A 19489-nucleotide genomic window follows, 5' to 3' on the forward strand; every position below is an offset into this window, starting at 1 on the left:
CAACTCAGAATGGAAGTTTCATTGAAGTAATGTGCTCATTCCTTTGCAGACTGTACCATTAATAACAACAAAGATAAGGAGAAAAGTGATGTCCCAATAATCTATAAACAAATTAAGGAACTCTTCATAAGGAGTAGTAACATGGTCTATCTTGTCTCATTTGAATGAAGACTGTTAAATAAATGAGAGCTATGGAGAAGAAAAGGTGATTGTTTTGAGATAAGAAATGGTAGACAAAAGATTTCCCCAAGGCCAGTATTTTCCAGAAAGAGTTTACTATTTCTGTTGTTTTCCTATTGTCCCTAAATCAAAGGCCACTCACAGATAGAAAGGAATGTTCCAACAGCAAAAATAATCTAAACTTGGTTATCTTTAGGTGTTGGCAGAACTGGAGATGGGGATGGAGCAGCTCACAGATTTGTGGTATATTTTTTCCAAAAATAAAGGGGGGTTGCTTCTGACAAAGATTTTAAACAAAGGCTCTATTGGTGTGTTTTTACTCTACCGAAAGCCCTTCATTTATTTAGTTTATTTTTAGAAATAAGATTTTACTAGGTATTTTCTTGTCAGGTGTATTATATTCAGATAGGGGAATATCTTTCCTGTAGCTATGAAAAATCACATTTCTGTTAATTTAGACTTGAAATTTGTGACTGAAATCATGATCATGTGTAGGCATTTTCTTTAAAAACAATATAAGCAAGAATAGTGTTTTATTTTAAGTGTTTTTCACTTAAAATTCCCAAAGGGTGATTTTTAAGCCTACCCATCCATTTATTAAAAGCAGACACGAAGTTAAATTAATCAAAATTATACAAGTTAGTCGTGCCTTTTAAAATAACACTAGGTTTGGTCACTTTAAAATTCTTTTCTACAGGGTTAAAGGCGAAGATCAATATTTTCAAGTATAGTAACTGGCAAAAAAAGGAGCTCAACCTTCGTTTTCAAATATGTAAAGGGGAAAATAGTTCCTTAAATGTGAAATTTTTACATGGTTGAAGATTTCATGTACTATTATCAAACACTTTAATAGAATTTATAGAGACATTCCTATACCAGGTGTGGACGGGGGCATTAATCTCATACTTCAATCAGGAATCCTTTAAATCTGCAAATTTCAGTTGCCTAAGTTTTTAAATAGATTAATCAGAGGTTATTATAATTTATTTATTTATATTTTATTCATCACCATTTATCTCCTCCATGCCCTCTTCTACCCTCCCTCACTCTTAACCCCCAAAGGTTAGTATCTTTTAAAAGACTATTACTGTTTTTATCAGTTAATCACTATTTTGAAAATTTTGTCTTACAATGATCAAAATATTGTCAAAACAGATGTTTTCATATGAACCTATTGATTATAATTATGTTTATATATTTTGCTTTTTTTCTTATTATCCCATAAAGAAACCATATACCTTTTTCATCACTAATTCAAGGTCATGAATGTTTTGCTATTGTTTAAGTACCTGAATTGGTTTTATCAGAAGCACTTGGGTATACTTCTGGCTAGTTATGGTATAACTAAATATTTTTGGTTATATAAGGTACATGTTTAGAATTGGCTTGTCATACTGAAACTTTTCTTGCTTCCTGTTGAGAAGTAGAACCTTACCAGATTAATCATATTTAAATATAAGCTATGTACAGTTTGATTTATTTAAATAACAACCAACAATAAATATTGTTACTGAACTTCTTTTTAAATCATGAAGAGTAATGTAGGTATATGTTTATTAGTTGTGATGTCATTTCTATTTGACTTTCCAAAATAGGGGAGTGGGGCGTGCGGTTTAAATGAGAGCATCTATTGCATATATCAAAATAATTTTGAAATAATTTGTAGTCATTATTTTAATTTTCTCATTTAACTGTTTATGTCACAAATTCACCATTAAACAATTTTTCTGAAATTTTAATGTGGGTGTAAATCCCTGGGGGATTCTGTTAAGCAGATTCTGAGTCAAAGGATTTGAGGTGGGACAAGAGTCTGCATTTCTGACAAGGTCATAGATTGTCTCTCATTTTGGGGACATTTCAGAGCATAGACCTTAGTGGAAAAGTTACCGACAACAGATATTGGCAATGATTTGCAGGATATAGGTGGTCTAGTTCGATCTAGTTGGAGGGTACTAACATTTTGGTAAAGGCTATCCCAAAAGTTAATAGTATGTAGGATCCCATGGAAAGGTTAGAAGCATAGTCTGCAAGAAAATGAAATGCATTTAGAAAAACAGGCTTTACAGTTTTAGGGAATTGGTGGAAAATAACAGTAGGAAGGAAAAACAAAACAAAAAAAGAGCAGGTCACTGAGGAAATGTCATGGCATGTTTATTTAGGCATTAGATCAGAAAACGGGTTGCAACAAAAGTCATAAAAGATAAAAATAACTCCTGAAAGCTAAGAAAGGAAAAGTTAATAGGATACTAAAAAATACCCATGTGGTGTTTTTGTTTGTTTCATTTTGAAATATCTTTGCAAAGAAAAAGTTAACATTCATTAATTAGAGCAAAGTACACATTAAGGAAGAACGTCATTATATGACTAAAAGTAACATGGATTAAGATCAAAGATGGGAGATGCTGTTGAAGAATAGAAATGGCAGGTATATCCATTTTTATAAAAGGGAGCTAGAAATAGTCCCTGATAACTGGTAAACTATCTGATTTTCAACTCTAAAACTTTAATTTGAAAAATAAAAATATCGATGAAGTATGGAAAACAAATACTCTGCTGTTTGCTAGTGGTGTAGGTTATAATATCTACTAACTGATGTGAGGACTAGGTATTAGGCACTGTATTCAGGAATTGCTTTATATTCTGTATATTATGTAATCATCAACCCTGTAAGGTAGGTGGTATTGTCCCTACTTTACATATGAAGAACTCAGAAACTGAGTTAAGTCATTTGTTACAAAAAGCCAGGATTTGAACCCTGTTCTACCTCCATTGTTCACAGCTGCTGGATTAGAAATAGGCCTAATAATAATCCGTGGTTAGAATTGTTAACATTTTATGTGTACTTTAAAGCTCTTTAAGTTATGTCTGAAATAAAGCCAACCTAATTCGAATTTAGAGTAAAATAATTTTGTTCTAGATTAAAGTGTATTGCTAAAGTGTTTTTGTGTGTGTTATGTTGATAGTTCAATTGTCATTTGTTTTATTTTTCTTCCATCATTCATTTATGAAAATATAGGCCCAAATATCATTGGATTTTGATCTTTTAAGACAGCCATTTTTTACCTAGGTAAGCCTATACTTGATTTGGAAAGAAGTGCCACTTTACAAGTGACTTAAAAATTTAAAATTTTACTTCCATATATTTTATTCACAAAACCCAAATTTATTTTCATTTTCTGAGTTTTGTCTATATTAGTGTTTAAGCCTTTTTAAAGTGTTGGTTTAAGCCATCTCCATCACTTAATGTTTGATTTCAGCCCTTCTACATGTTTCAAGGATATAGTGAAAGAGTTTGTTAAAAGGGCTTCACTTATGAGACCTAAGTGTGTTAGTGTGTGTGTGTGTGCGCGCGTGGGCACACGAGCGTGTGCATGCACACACGCGCAAGATGCAGAATTACACATAAAGAGCCAGTATGCTCAGCCCCAAACTTGGTGGTGTGGAGAGCCTACTCATGCACTCTTTACATAAGATGTTATCTTTCTTGAAACAGAAAGAAAGGTGGTCTTAAGGCATTTTTTAAAAATAAAATTATGCTTTAGATTATTTAGGGTATTTTCTGCTGTTCTATTTCATGAAAATCTGAGCTATACAGTAAAAAATATATAAGTCAACAAACATCAGTGTTTTTGTTAAAAGCTTATTTCTTAAAGACTGGACTGTCTTGCTTTTAGAATTCTATGTAATTTGGTTCATTGCTTAAAGTAATGGGTATTTCAAAATAGAATCGGGGATTCTTAGTACTCACCAGTCCTGAATTTAAGGTCACCGTGAAAATAATGTGACACTGCGTTAGGGAGGAGCTGACGGCTTATTTACCATGCCTAAGCTCTCAAGTCATTTCTTTGAGTCTATAGTTGATTGGTTGATCTGTCTCTAAGAATACTAGCTCTCCTTAATAAAATTTTCAAAAGGTTTTGTTCAGCGTAGACTACGTATTTGTCAGATGGAAATTATTAATGTGAAATATTACATTAATAAAATTAGCCAATACTTTCTAAGAAGTCACAATTATTGCTTTTAAAAGTAATATTTGTATAACTTTTATCGTCTATATTTTAATATGGAAAATGAGTCAAAGTAATGATAAATGTTTATGACAATTGCTAGTTTATTTCTCCACAGTGTGAGCTTTCAATATGATAGTAGGAATTACCAAAAATTTTCATCTTGGATTTTGTCCTTTAGAAGTATTATAAAGGTAATTAACTATGTTCTTTTCAGAAAGTACAGTAACATCTCAGTCAACCTGTTAATGCTTAGGGAGTGGTATCATTAAAAGGATTGATCTTGTACATCATTGACCATATTTAGATACCTACAAGTAAACTATTTATTGAAAAGGTTAAGTCTAGTCAGTACCTAACACCAAGAATTGATATGTCATTTATTAATTTCAAAACCATGGAGTGATTTATTTTTCAGGAGTTAGGAATACAAAATTAGTAAGTCATCATAATTATCCTCAGAATTTACAGAAAATTCCAGGAGGCAATAATAGATTTATAAGTAGTAATGATAAGCATCGAAACCAACTTCCAGAAACACTATTGGAAGTTTGAAAGGTGTTTTGGCTCTTAATAAAATACTTGGTTTCTAATCAGAATACATGACTAATATGTATGATTTAGATTACTTCTAGAGAGCAAGAGTTTGTAAAATATATATCATGAATTTTTTCACTAAAGTTTAGTGTCCATTGGAAGGAGGGAGATAGATATTAAGTAACAATTTTAATAATTTTTACCTATGCAGTTCAAATTTTAATTAAAGAAAATAAAGTTGGATGAACTGTATGAATCTGAAAAATCAAATGTGAAGGTAGGTTTAAATTTTTATCTATTTTCTCATTACAAAAAACTGTAAGCCTTCAGGTAAGAAATCCCTGGTTAAGGTTGGGTTAATGAGCAGTTCTTTGAAACAGTTGTTCCCACCCTGACATACATAAAGTGTGACATACAGATGTTGCTTTATTCAAATGGAATAGATTTACTAAACAATTTTATTTTTCTATTCCCTGTACTACCTCATAAAGATTCCTTATGAGTCCAGGGTATTTCATACTCTGTTATGTCTCACAAAACTGGTTAGTGTTTGATAATTACATTTTTTGTCAGCAATATCATTGGTGTTAATGTGTTTGATAGGAGTGGCTGCTGGTGTGATTTAGAAAGTAAAGATAGATGATAATAGCTCTTTAAAAAATTTCCAGGACTACATGTCTCACAAGAATACATTTTTTGAACCAATGACTAACCTTTCACCTCTCCATCTGTATTATTTATCCATAAACATTTTCTTTTTTAAAAGATTAGGATGTGAGGGCTATCTGGCTGCCACATCTGTCATCCCATTGATCACCAGGGTTGGTTTGGCTGATCTGGCTGGCTAAGCGAGTGTCTCTTCCTCACCAATCCATGTGTGTCCTTCCCAATGACCTTCCCCAGAGGAGAGGACCGGTCTTCGATCAAGGGTATATATGAGTAACTGTGCTCCTCTGATGGAACCTCCAAACAAGCTCTCGGGGTCTATTTGTAGGAGAACATAGGGTAGTCAAGCTTCCAAGACTCCAGACACAGCCAAGTGAGGCACTGCATGTGGCAGGCAGTCTGCCTTTCTAAGTTTTAAGGCCTATAACCGCCAGCTGGAATTTTTAGTCAGCAAGAGAGAACTAAGGTTAATAACGTTGAACTGGTTTTCATTTCAGTCAAAAACATTTGATGAGAGAGCTGATACTGAGTATTTTCTATGGGATGTTGTTACCTTAAGTTATTTAAACTTACTAACTCTATGAAGTAAGTGTAAATGTAGGAACCAAGATAAAAGATACTTTGGTCTAAGGCCTAACTAGAAGTGGCAAATCTGATATTGAACCCAGATCAATGTGATATCAGCTCATATTTAACCACCGTCTGTGTACTACTGTCTGGATTTTACTTGCTCTATGCAGTCTTATTTAGTACATGACATTAGACTTTGAAATACTGCATAACTGGGATACTACTAACTGGCTGGTTAGACTAGTGGTTTCCAGAGCTTAGAACTATGGGTGTGGCCAAGGACTAGTTTTACAGAAATAAGAGCAGAAGGATTATTTTCTGTTTTTGTGTGTGTGTGTGTGTTTTTTTTATCCTCACCTGAGGACATTTTTCCATTTTTTGTTCAGATAGAGCAGGAGGGAGAGAGAGGAAGAGAGAGAGAAAGAAACATCGTTGTGAAGGGACACATCGAGTGGCTGCCACCTGCACGACCAACCAGGGCCGGGGACAAACTGCAACCGAGGTACATGCCCTTAGAGGGAACCGAACCCGGGTCTCTCTGTACCGCAGGCCGACACTCTAACCGCTGAGTCAAACTGGCCAGGGCGAAGGATTATTTTCTGTCGTGATAATAGGATTAACGATAGCCTCTGAATAGCTCAGACTTCCCTTTTGTATGGAAGTGTGCTCTCAGTGTAGCTTAGTTAACTAAACAATGCTCTTAAATCTGTTTACAGTTTTTCAGATTACTCCTTTTTTTTTGGTACTTTTAATATTTGTCACTAGCTTACTGCACACGTTGTGATTTGAGGTTTTCTTTTACCAGTTTTAGAACATCTCCTAGTTAGAGTGTTTTGGCATTTGTTTGAAATAACTTTTAATAAAATGGAGCCAGGCTGTGGTATTTTACCTGCAACCATTGATTTTGACATGGAATTCGATTTTACATCTAATTTTCTTTCCAGGTTGGAGTTCTTATTCTCCAAAGGTAAAAGCCACTATATTTTTTGTAAACACTTCTTAGTTGCTCTGCTTTTTACCTTTCCTAGCTTTATGTCTTTGAAGTGGCTAATGGAAGGTCATGAAGTATGCTGGGTGCGTGCATAACCATGGTTTTGTATAGTGTTGATTTACTTTTTTTTTTTACACGTTTATGATTACTCTTAGTTATTGTCTTTGCATATATTTTGGAAGTGGATTGTTAACTGTTTCCATTTAACTTCATTACTCACATGATTTACCTAGGCTAGGGTCATAGAAGGAAGATAGAGCAGAACCAGAACTTATTTCCTGATAGTTTTTCACTCACCTTGATTCTTAAAGAAACATAAAGTGTGCATAAACAAACTTGAGTGGCGTATTGATTGCCTGATAACTCAGGGAGCACTTGGCACGTACACACATGTGTGGCTGGTGAATAAACAATTGAACAATATCAGAACTGGGCCTTAACTAACAGCCTGGAAGGTATTAATCAAAGTCAGGTAGGTTCTAGTTATACTTAAGCACCAATACCAATTTCAGAATTTCATACAGACATCTGACATGCCGAGGGGTCCTTGGTTGCATTGGGGTTCCATGTAGCTGTTTTCTGCCTAGGGCATTTCTTCATTGTAGAGCATTTTAATTGTTGTCCAATCAAAGCAAGTGTGCTAATGGCAACAATGATCTTCAGGTCATCTGTACTGCGTTTTTCCCTCCTGATTATTGTCTTTGATCTTTTTGTTATTTTTGACACAATTGAGTAAACCTTCAAAACATCTAGCTTTCTTGGCTCTGTTTGATTCACAGTTCTGTATATTTCCTTGTCCCATGTAATCCTCCCTCAAGTCTTCTGTCTCTCTCTAGGAATTCCAACTACTGTTAGGGTTACTGGATTTTATATCCTCCCAACTCATATCTCTGACTCTAATCTTTTGTTCTCTAATCTCGTGTGCCTTCAGATCACATGAAACTTGATAATGCTGGGAAACAGTTACCAGCACATGTTCTGTTAACAAACCTTAAGTGCGTACGTGTATTCCTGGCACTGGGAGTACATGGGGGAACATCTGGCAAAAGGAACAAAACCTTACAGACACAGCTATGAAAGAATTAGGTGTTTTGGGAGCATCTCTTGATCCTGCAGGTTTCAGTCTTAATATTTCTGTTGGATTTTCTGTTAATCAGGTCATATAATTCTTCTGTGATGTCCTTTCCTTAATTTCTCTAGTTATTAATCTATTTTAGGGTAGCATTTCATAATCTTTTTGGAGAATGACTTGGAACCAGTGTGGAACAGCTGTCCTTTAGTACTTCAATTGATTGGAAAACTTAAATTGAAAGATTTAAGAAGTTCAATACTTTTTAAGTGAATTATATTTTATTACAACAGCATTTATATTCAGATTTGGACAATTTTTAGCCACCTTTATGCTAGATAATGTTCTAGGTATTGAAATTATAGCAGTGTAGGAATAAGATAGTCTTCTCTACTTATGAAACTAATGTTCTATTAAGGGAGCAAATTCACATTTAGCTTGCTTGATGTATCCCCCAATCTAAGATTTACAGGTTAGGCAGCAGTGCTGTGTGCCTTGCAAGTCAACTCCCACATTATTGCAACTCACTTCCAAGTTTCCTACCTGATCTCTTCAACTATATTTGTCCTACACACTGCCATAATAATAATCACACAGACACAAACATTCTTACTATTTTTTTAAAAATATTATTTTCTTCACTGATTTTAGAGAGGAAAGGAGAGAGAGAAACATCAATGAGAGAGAACATAGATTGGCTGCCCCCTGCATGCCCCACACACGGGATTTGGCCCACAACCTGTGCATGTGCCCTGACCAGGAATCGATTCGGCAACCCCTTGGTGCATGGGTGGATGCTCATCCACTGAGCCACACCAGCCGGGCTCTTAACTGTGTCTTTTTTTTATCCTCACCTGAGGACATTTTTTTCATTTTTTTGTTCAGACAGAGTGGGAGGGAGAGAGAGGAAGAGAGAGAGAGAGAGAGAAACGTCGATGTGAAAGGGACACATTAAGTGGTTGTCACCCGCACGACCCAACCAGGGCCGGGGACAAACCACAACCAATGCACATGCCCCTATTGGGAACCGAACACGGATCTCTCCGGACCGCAGGCCGACTGCTGAGCCTAACCCGCCAGGGCTCTTAATTGGATCTTGATGTCAAATTCACATTCTTGAAATTTGAGACTTCATATATTTGCCTGGCATTTCTCTTCCAAACCTTTTCTTTCTTTTTTAGTCTGACTGTGATTGTATTTAAACCTTAACTGGTAGGCTTTCAAAAGTTATGCTGCCTTTATCCACCTAGCTTTAACCCATTACTTCCTAACAGTTAACTTTGGAAGATTATATTTTCCTAAGAGACATGATTGGAATGTGACATGAAGTAACAGGAATGTATGTATGGTAAAATTTCCATATGCAAAATGATTTCTAGACTTTAATCTGGCCCACTTCAAGGTGTATTTGGAATCACTTTTAAGAGGCAATTCAACAACAAAATTGTACTGAAGTGTATTTAGATGCTGTGGCTAATAAAATCTGTAAGAAAATGCAGGAGAGTCTGAATTAGTCATTTGGATATGAGTATCAGATTTTGAGGCTGCATCTAGTGACTCAAAGGGAACTTCAGAAGATTCTCTGCTTTTGACTATTGAGAGTAATCTCTCATTTCACAGTTATTAAAAGCCCACTTCACAAAAGTGCACAGACCAAACAAAAACAACCAACTTGGCCAGTCCCAGCCTAAAAATTGCACAGGTGGATACATGTTGTAATATTTTCTGAAAGCAAAGGCACTAAAATGTTTAATGTATGTCTGTCCATATTACTGTATAGGTATGTCCATATTCATATTGGTGAAATTATTTAAAGAGTTCTTTTACTGTAATCATGGTGGTAAATTCCCTTAGACTAAGTCTGTTAGATCTGCCTTATGAATTCAGCGCTCTAGCTTTCTCTTCCAGGGGAAATTAAAGTACAAAAGAAGGGCTTCTTGATAATTTTTTGAAGACTTTATTATTATTATTATTATTTTTTTTTTTTTTATCCTCACCCGAGGACATTTTTCGATATTTTGTTCAGATAGAGTGGGAGGGAGAGAGAGAGAAACATCGATGTGAAAGGGACACATCGAGTGGTCGCCACTCACACAACCCAACCAGGGCCGGGGACAAACCGCAACCGAAGTACATGCCCTTAGCGGGAACCGAACCCGGGTCTCTCCAGACCGCAGGCCGGTGCTCTAACCACTGAGCCAAACCGGCCCGGGCAAGACTTTATTATTTTTTTAAGGGGAGAGAGAAACATCGATTGGCTGCCTCCTGCATGCCCCCCTACTGGCGATAAAGCCTGCAACCTGGAATCGAACCGGCAATCTTTCGGTGCACATGATGACGCCCAACCAACTGAGCCGCATTGACAAGGGCAAAAGGCTTGATATTTTGACCTTTGACTCAATGTAGTCCAACCCCCCTACCCACCACACATTAGTCAAGGAATAGCTCTCAAGTATTGAGTTTCTACTGTGTGTCAGACACATGAAGCTAGGTGTTTTATATTCTCTTTAATAGTCACACTAACCCCTTAAGTAGTAGTGGTCCTATTTTACCAATGGAAAAACACCTAGAGAGGTTTGAGTGACAGGTTGTATAGATAGTTTGTGAAGAAACATATTAAAACTAAGAACTTTTCTTCATTTTTTTCTTTCTCTAGGAATATTTAGCTTTTTAGAGCTAGAGACAAAACATTTTCTTAGGTTAGACTTATTGTGGGGAGTTTTTCATTACAAGCTAGAAAGGACAGGTTTATTTTTAAATAATGTTTAAATTTGTATATTTAATTTGCTGTTGTATGCTTCTATTGCCCTGCCCTTAGCATCGTAGATGCATATTCAAGTCACCCTTCATTTAGCATGCAGACGCACTTGATGCAGGGTGAGACAAAAGTAGGTTTACAGTTGTGAGTATGCAAGACAAGAGTTCATTCTTATTTATTGTATTGCTTTCCATACAAACAACCATAAGCCTACTTTTGCCCCACCCTATATATAAGAGCATACTGCCTTCCATCTCTTTCTAATATTAATAGTAATATTCCAGTCAAGAAAAGAAGTGCTACCTTGAATTTGGGTCAGTTACTTCTATGTGAAGACAGCATTTCAAAGAATTTACCTGAAGCTGTTCTGAAAGTAACATTAGATGTAATGTCATAGTCTGGATTAAAATTCCAGCCATTGAGCTTGCCCATCAAAAAAATCCCTGCTTTTGCCCTCGTGAAAATAAAAATAGCCAATAATAAAAAAAATATTTAAATGAATATGTGCTCTGTGTTTAATGCTGATAGCTTAAGTGTTTACTATTTGAGTGCTTTTTAAAGTGCAACTTCATTGTACAGAGGAAGACACTGAGATGCAGGATAGAGCCCCAGGGTATTGTAGAAAAAGGGTTTTTGTTTTGTTTCAATTTTTGTGGTTTCTCTCCCTCTCCTCCTTTCAACTTCCCTCTATGCCATGTTCTGTGTTGGATTTCTTTTCCCATACTTAAGTTTTTCTTTCTTTTTTGACTATTCCTTTTCAAAGGATTTCCATATCCTTAGCAGAAAACTGGAGATTTATTCATAAGTTCAAAAATTTTATAAAAGATGTCAAAATAATTATAATTCATTGACCTGTCTTGTCAAAATTTTATTTTAAATTATGTTATTTAGGGGGAAGGTTATTAAAGTGTTTTCTCTGCCTGTTTACAATGTATTTTAGATTTCCCACATATTTTTCTGGATATTTATCAGCAGAGGGTGTAGAGGTTTGGTAAGTAATACAGTTTGATTTTGTATGTCTCAAGGATTTCTCATTTAGTCACATATTTGAGAGGTGGGTTTTTTTGTTTCTTTTTAATTCTGGCCTTTTCCCCCTGGTGATTCCTTTTGCAGTATTAACTAAAAATCCTTGTGTTAATGCTAATTTTGATTTTTTTTTTCACTAGCATGTATTGGAGCACTCAGACTTGAAGAAGGACATAGGTAAACAAATATAATACGGAAAATTTTCTAACAGTAGGGTTATGAAATCTTTAGTTTCATACTTGACATAGTCACTCTGAAAATTATTTACAAAACAAGTTAAGTGATAAAGGTTTTGCAACAACAATTATGAATATTTTGATTCTATTTAATTTTACAAACATAGTATTAATTCTCTTAATCCTTAAGGTCAGAAAAGATGGTTCTGTGTTATATAGGAAATACTGAGGACTTGAAAGTATTTCCCTTGTGTGTGAAATTTTGTGTAGGGTTCCAATTACTTAATTGTAAAGTGAATAACAAATACTAATCTAAAACACATTTTAGATTTATCAGAATGAGGCCTTACCGCTGCTTTGTCCCAAATATTTTCTTATCATCACTGGATATGAACCTCCATTTTATGTCTGTCACATATCTGAGCCCCATGTGCCAAGTTAAGTACTGCATGTCCTTATAAGTTGTTTTCTATGACTGGAACTTGTAGACCAGAAAACTTTGGAAGTGACGTATTCCTTTATTTGTGTCATAAAGCTACTTTAGCCCAGCCAGTGTTGTTTGATCATCATCCCATGGACTGAGAGGTCCTGGTTTGATTACCAGTCAGGGCACATGCTAAGGTTACAGGCTTGATTCCCAGTAGAGGGCATGCAGGAGGCAGCCAATTGATGTCTCTTTATTTCATTAATGTTTCTCCCTCTTCCCCTTTAGAAAATCAATAAAAACTTATTTTTTAAAAAGTTGCTTTAAAAAATTCTTTATTTTAATAACGAAACAAGATATGGCACTCACTTTTATGTTTGTTAATCCTCACCTGAAGATATTTTTTCTATTGATTTTTTTTTTTTTTTTAATAGAGGAGAGGGGAAAGGAGGGAAAAAGAGAGAAAGAAACATTTATGTGAGAGACACGTCGATTGGTGTCTCCTGCACATATCCTGAGCAGGGCTGGGGCTTGAACCTGCAACTCAGGTACATGCCCTTGACCAGAAATAGAACCTGCAACCCTTTGGTGCTTGGGCTGACACTCTAACCATTGAGCCACACGAGCCAGGGCACATTTTTAATTTTTAAAGTTAATTTAGTGATTCCAAAAATGTTAACACATTCTTTGAAAACTAGATTTCTGCGATGTTTTTTAATTGGAGTTAATGTTTGCTTCAGCTCCCATTTACTTGGAGTGCAAGTTCGTAGTGAATTATTGAAAAATACTTTTCTTCTATAAAGTAAATGAGAACACAAGTTTCTGTATATACATAATATATATTCTCTTTTTTACTTTGTCTTGCTAGTCAAATCTTTAAGAATAGGCTCAGATGGCAATCTAGAAAAGATTTAGAAAAAGAATATGTAAAAAATATTCTACTTTTACATTTCATTTATAGTAAACTAATTTAGCCAAGATCAGATTGGTAATTCACCCAGGTTATCAGGTAGAACCATTTAGTCCACTGAAGAATTTAATAATGAAAAAAATTGATACATTTGGGATTTTTCTTTGACGCTTGGGTTAGAAGTTGATCTCCATTGGGTCATGAACTGAAGCAGCTTCTGTCACTGCCACATCTACCTAAGAGGATTCTACTCACCCTGTCCCTGACAGTCTGCCAGTGTGCATGGTTTCTAAGGTTCACTCTTGGAGACAAAAAGAAGAAGAGAGGAAGGGAGGGTGCTAATTAAATCAACTGCGGTTTCTTTAATATGACCCTTTAGGCGATACTTTATATGAAAAGTAATGTTTAGTTTTACTACAGATCTGCATTTAGTTTCAACACTGATTTTTTCCCCCAAATTCCAGGAGCTTAGCTCAATGTCTTTTTCTAAGAATGTGAGTGCAGATATTGGGAGAAGACAATAATACAGGGAAGGTATTTTTCTCAAAGAAAGAAAATAGAGAAGAGGTTGCAGGGAATGGAGTGAGGTCAGCATTAGGAAAGTAAGAAATGATATAAATAAATATTAAGTAATTTGCAGTGTGATTTGTTTTCTGTGTGGGCTCACTTACAACTAACATGAAATGAGTGTTTCATTTCTTAAGCATGGAGTTGGGGAAGAACGGGAAGCCAGCCCGGAGATCCAAATTTACAGCAGATTCTCTGTATCCAGGTGGCAGCAATGGCTCTAATGGCATTCAGTCCAAGAGCAACGGCATCTTCAAAGAAAAAAAAGTTTGTAAATAATCTTGAGTCTGATCACCTTCACCATCATCAGCCAATGGATAGAGTAAGGCTTCATGAAGGGCATTTTAATGGCTTTTAGGTTGTCATGAAAATATATGTAGGGGGAAAAAAATGGAATTATGTTCAAGACATTTTTGTTTCCTGGCTCTTTATTCTCATATACATTCCACAACTAAAACAATCCTAACATTTTATTATAATCTTTAAATGCATTTGCGTGAGCTGAGGCTGCAGAAATCTCAAATTTTGTGGACACAGTTTACACCTGACCCTTCGTTTACTACTATGTCCATAGCATCACAAAATTGGGAGAGAGTACCTCTTTAAAGTTGGTGACCATTTTGCCTCAGTGTTAATACAGGTTCAGTTTTACTTTGGGCTTTGTGCCTAAATTGAGAACTGAGCAGAAGTATTGGGACAAAGCCAGGCAGCTGCACTCAAAATATTTGAGTCAAGTGCAATTTTTTTTAAAAGATGGATTATTGAGCCCACCTCAGGGACTGAATATTGGATTAAATAAAACAGTAATGTTACAGTCATATGTTTGAAGATATATATATATATATATATATACATATATATACATATATATACATTTTAATCCTCACCCGAGGACATTTTTTGATATTTTGTTCAGATAGAGTGGGAGGGAGAGAGAGAGAAACATTGACGTGAAAGGGTCACATTGAGTGGCTGCCACCCACACGACCCAACCAGGGCCTGGGACAAATTGCAACCGAGGTACGTGCCCTTAGCAGGAACTGAACCCAGGTCTCTCTGGACCTCAGGCCGACGCTCTAACCGCTGAGCCAAACCGGCCAGGGCTGAAGTTATACTTTAAAGAACCATGCAAACACTTTAAATTTGTAGGCCAGAGGAATATGTTATCATGAGGACATAACTCATGATGTTCTTTGGTTATTTTTACACCATGAGAGAAGAATACATGAATAGCTCAAAGCAATTTAACTTTGAAATAAGAGATTATATATGGGATAGTTGATACTCTTAGAGTTAACTTCAAATTAATGATGAAAATAGCTATGAAAATTAGTTAGGACCTTCACTTTTTCTCATGTCCCGTGGTCAACTTCTTATAAACTGGGCATAGAAAGAAGCAAAAAATAATTCAGATTTTGAAGTTATTCTCTCCAACTGATGTAATAAAGCAAGTATAATGAATACATTTCTCAGAATTTCCCCTCTATTTTTGAGTCTATAGGGGCAGTTGAAATGTCAGTGAAGCTGTGATTAAGTGTATTATAGTAGAGGACTTGAAATGCCTACATTAGAAGTGTTTAGAAGTATAGGAGTCAACTGACCTTGAAGGTAAGAGTTACCATGAAAATTCATGAGAGACTGGAGAATGATCAGCTTCAAAATACAAACCTTGAAACTTATGAATTGTGGTTAGCTGTTAAAACAACAAAATGTTACAAATCAAGATATCTACGTTGCCAACTTCTGTCTCAATTTAGCAAATCTAATCCAGAATGCATATCAACCCTATGACACTTATTTTTGCCTAATTTCTAGATACCAGGGTAACAAGTGCTCTTGCCACATTAATTAACTTTATATAGTGTCTTAGTTTGAAAATAAACGTAACTATTTTGTCTTTTCAATGTTTTTCTTTTTATTTTTTTCTTTTTTTTCTTTATTGATTATAGAGAGAGAGAGGAAGTGAAAGGGAGAGACACCGATAGAAACATCGATGAGAGAGAACATCTATTGGCTGCCTCTGGCATGCCCCCCACTGGGAGTCGGGCCCACAATCTGGGCATGTGTCCTGGCCAGGAATCGAACCGGCGACCACTTGATGCATGGGTCGATGCTCAATCACTGAGCCACACCAGCCGGACTTGTTCTCAGTCTCAGTTTTACTTAATTTCTCAGGTTTTTTTGTTTGTTTCAGGTCATCCTAAATGGTGATTCCTTTTCTTTCTTAAACTGAATTTTGCTTTTTTTTCTTTATAGAGTAGGTAACATAAGTCCCTCTTGCCCTTTGCTATTAGAATCTGGCATTAGGAGCAGCTGCTGTGTCTGATTTTCATACATGGGTTTTTCTGGGATGGAGTGCATATCTAGTCTAATGTTTATTTAATTGGGCAGTATAAGTATGGTCACTAGCTCTTCTTCCTGTTTACTGAACACCTAATTATATTTTGTATTCCTTACACTACGGAATGTCAATCTAAAAAAACAAGCTGTGGAGAGAAAAAGAGGGTACTTTGACCATACTTTGAAAAAAACATTTTGAGATTTCAATTTTTTAATTTATTGATTAGTTTTAGGGAAAAAGACATTGATTTATTGTTCCCCTTATTTATGCATTTGTTGGATGAATCTCGTACGTGCCCTGGACAGAGGATAGAACCCCCAACCGTGGTGTGTCAGGACAATGCTCTAATCAGCTGAACTGCCTGGCCATGGCAAGATTTTGTTTTTTCCCTTAAAAACTCTTCAGGACTGGATGTGTTTATTATACTTAAAAAAAATTGGTTATAGACATTATGTTCATCATTTATGTAGTATTCTGCCCTGGTCCCTAAAGGTAGTTTTATACGCTAATTTTTGTTTTGCCTTTCTAGCTGCTAAAATAGATAATGATTATTGCAAAGTACACATTTTTAAATGGTCTCCAGTGTGGACTGCTGAGCCCAGTGATGGAGTGAGTACATTGAGGAAGAATGTGTTATTTGGAATCCAGCATCATTCAGCAAGGATAACTGCCTGATGATATGGTCAGAATGCTCAAACTCTAATGGCGTACCGATGGCTTTCTCTCCCATTCCCCTAAAGTGCAAGTTTTCACAACCTCAGAGTTCCCTTCATCTAGCTACTCTTATTTCCACTCTCAAAGTAGTGATCTGTTTTTGTCACTTTTGGATGTCAAAGGAGGTTGAAGTATCAGTGTGAGTACAACAAACTTATTTAATGATTAATAGGAAACAAATATTTTGTTTGCTAATATTTGAACTATAGAAAGCTTTGGCTTTCCGTTTACAGTTTTGAGAAGCGTAAAGAAATTTCCTGGCCCTGGCCATTGTGGGTCAGTGGTTAAGAGTGTTGGCCCTCACACCAAAGGGTCCCAGGTTTGGTTCTCAGTCAAGGACATGCACCTGGCTTGCAGGTTTGATCCCCAACTGCGGTCAGGGCACATGCCAGAGGCAACCAATGTGTGTGTCTCTCCCTCTCCCACTTTCTTTCTCCCTTCCACTCTAAAAAGCTATAGAAAAAATATCCTCAGGTGAGGATTAACAAAAGATATTTTCTGGTTAAATTCATGATTCAATATTTTTCTCTCTAAGCTAATTTTAATACTAATTTCCTACAACTAAGAAAGCAATTGAATGGAATAAGCTTTCTTTATTTTTTTTAAGTCCTTACCGAGGGTATATTTTTATAGTTTTTTTTGTTTGTTTGTTTGTTTGTTTTTGAGAGAGAAAGAAAGGGGATTGGGTGGAGAGAAACATTGATTGGTTGCCTCCCGAATGCAGCCTGAGCAGGGATCAAACCCACAACCTAGGTATGTGCCCTGACTGGGAACTGAACCTGCAACCTTTTTGGAGTATGGGTTGAAAATCCCACCAACTGAGCCACCCAGCCAGGGTAAGCCCTATCTTTTAAAGTTTGTACTAATGGTAATCAGATAAGTTCACTTCCTTTTTTCCTGATTTAAGTAATAGGTATTTCAAATTTGACTGGCAAATTAGAAAATCACTTAAAACAATTTGCCATTGTATTTTATTTCCTTTATTAGAATTATTTTTTCTGTTATACACTATACTACAAAACAAATCAAGGATGCATACTCATATTAAATTGATCACCCTGTGTCTGGCTTTTATGGGAATTACATCTTTTTTTCATTCAACATTTATTAAAGGAACAAACAAAATTTTAGGCTATAGCAAAAGAATACCTTTAGCTTAGCAAAGAGCTAAATTTCATTAAGGAAAGAACATGCAATTTCCACATACTTTAAGGTATGACTCATCCCTACTAAAGTGAAACTCAAAGCTACACCCATATCACTTAATTTTATGTCCTTCCCTGTTTACTGTGTCTGACCTTCAAGATTTCGTGACTGATGCTGAAATGGAAGCCAACCAATGCAGAAATTTTGGGGAAAATGAATCTGAAGAATGCAAGGGGAAGTAGGAATTCATTTCTAGCATTCCTAAACCTGCTTTGTCGTGTCAACTCACTACAGTCAGAGGAAAAGAACTGAGTTCATGGAAAGTACCAGCTAAGCCTTACATCTGTCTTTAATGTTTTTAGGAAATTTCAGGTAAGTGAGATGTCTGTTTTGAAGAAGACTCTTAGGTATATTAAAACCAGTTGTTCATTTTGGTAAAGATGGACAGTATTGTTATTCTGAGCTTCAAAAGTCTTGCCCTCATTAGGTGTGGTTCTCAGTATTGTGGAGAAAGTGGAGTTATTTCAACCAACATGGAGCTTTTTCTCTACTCAGAAGTTAAGCTGGAACTTGCATTGAAGTGTGTAAAGTGCCAGTTTTTGTTGGTTTGTGTTCAGATCCTTTGTTAAAAATTATTTTTTTTAATCCTCACCTGAGGACATTTTTGCATTTATCTTCAGATAGAGCGGGAGGAAGAGAGAGAGAGACATCCATGTGAGAGACACACATCGACTGGTTGCAACCCGCACAACCCAACTGGGACCGGGGACAAACCGCAACTGATGTACGTACCCTTGGCGGGAACCGAGCCCGGGACTCTGGTCTGTGGGCTGATACTCTAACTGCTGAGCCAAACTGGCCAGGGCTTAAAAATGATTTTAGTTGAGTTTTAACCCTCACTATATCTATAAAAAGCCTTTTTCTTTTCTTTCTTTCTTTTTTTTTTTTGGTTGATCCTAAATGGAAGATATTTTTCCATTGATTTTTTTTTTTTAAATAGAGGGGGAGGGGAGGGAGAAACATAAATGTGAGAGAGACACATTGATTGGTTGCCTCCTGCAGAACCCTGACGGGTCAGGGATCGAACCTGCAAATACATGCCCTTGACCAGGAACTGAACCCGAGATCCTTGTGTCCACAGGCCGACGCTCTAACCACTGGAGCAAAAACGGCTAAGGCTAGAAAAACTTAAAATGCTTCAAAGTTTCTACCAAACTATATTTGCATTATTCACAGTTAAATAAGAGTAAAATTATGGGGTTTTATAGGTCTCTATTAACATCCACCTCGATTGGTTTTATAGATAATTTCTAAATTACTAGGATTAAATTGTTTTATGTTTATTATATAACTAGGTAATAGACATTGTGCCAGGCCCTGGAATCCAAAGATGAACTAGCATACAGA

At 36.0% G+C, this 19489-nt stretch overlaps 1 long non-coding RNA gene across 2 annotated transcripts; it reads left to right on the top strand.

The window, feature by feature from the left end:
* Nucleotides 1-4100: 4100 nt before the first annotated feature.
* LOC118626073 lies at nucleotides 4101-18586 on the top strand. Of its 2 annotated transcripts, XR_004958856.1 has the most exons (7): nucleotides 4101-5001; nucleotides 6905-6927; nucleotides 11719-11769; nucleotides 11945-11981; nucleotides 15383-15489; nucleotides 16752-16904; nucleotides 18242-18586. It is a non-coding gene; the product is annotated as an uncharacterized LOC118626073 (long non-coding RNA). The 2 variants fall into 2 exon arrangements; XR_004958857.1 differs by lacking the exons at nucleotides 4101-5001; nucleotides 6905-6927; nucleotides 11719-11769; nucleotides 11945-11981 and adding an exon at nucleotides 13397-14148.
* The last annotated feature ends 903 nt before the right edge of the window (nucleotides 18587-19489 follow it).

This window comes from Molossus molossus, unplaced genomic scaffold, assembly GCF_014108415.1.
Source record: "Molossus molossus isolate mMolMol1 unplaced genomic scaffold, mMolMol1.p scaffold_m16_p_12, whole genome shotgun sequence".
Classification (NCBI taxonomy): Eukaryota; Metazoa; Chordata; class Mammalia; order Chiroptera; family Molossidae; genus Molossus; species Molossus molossus.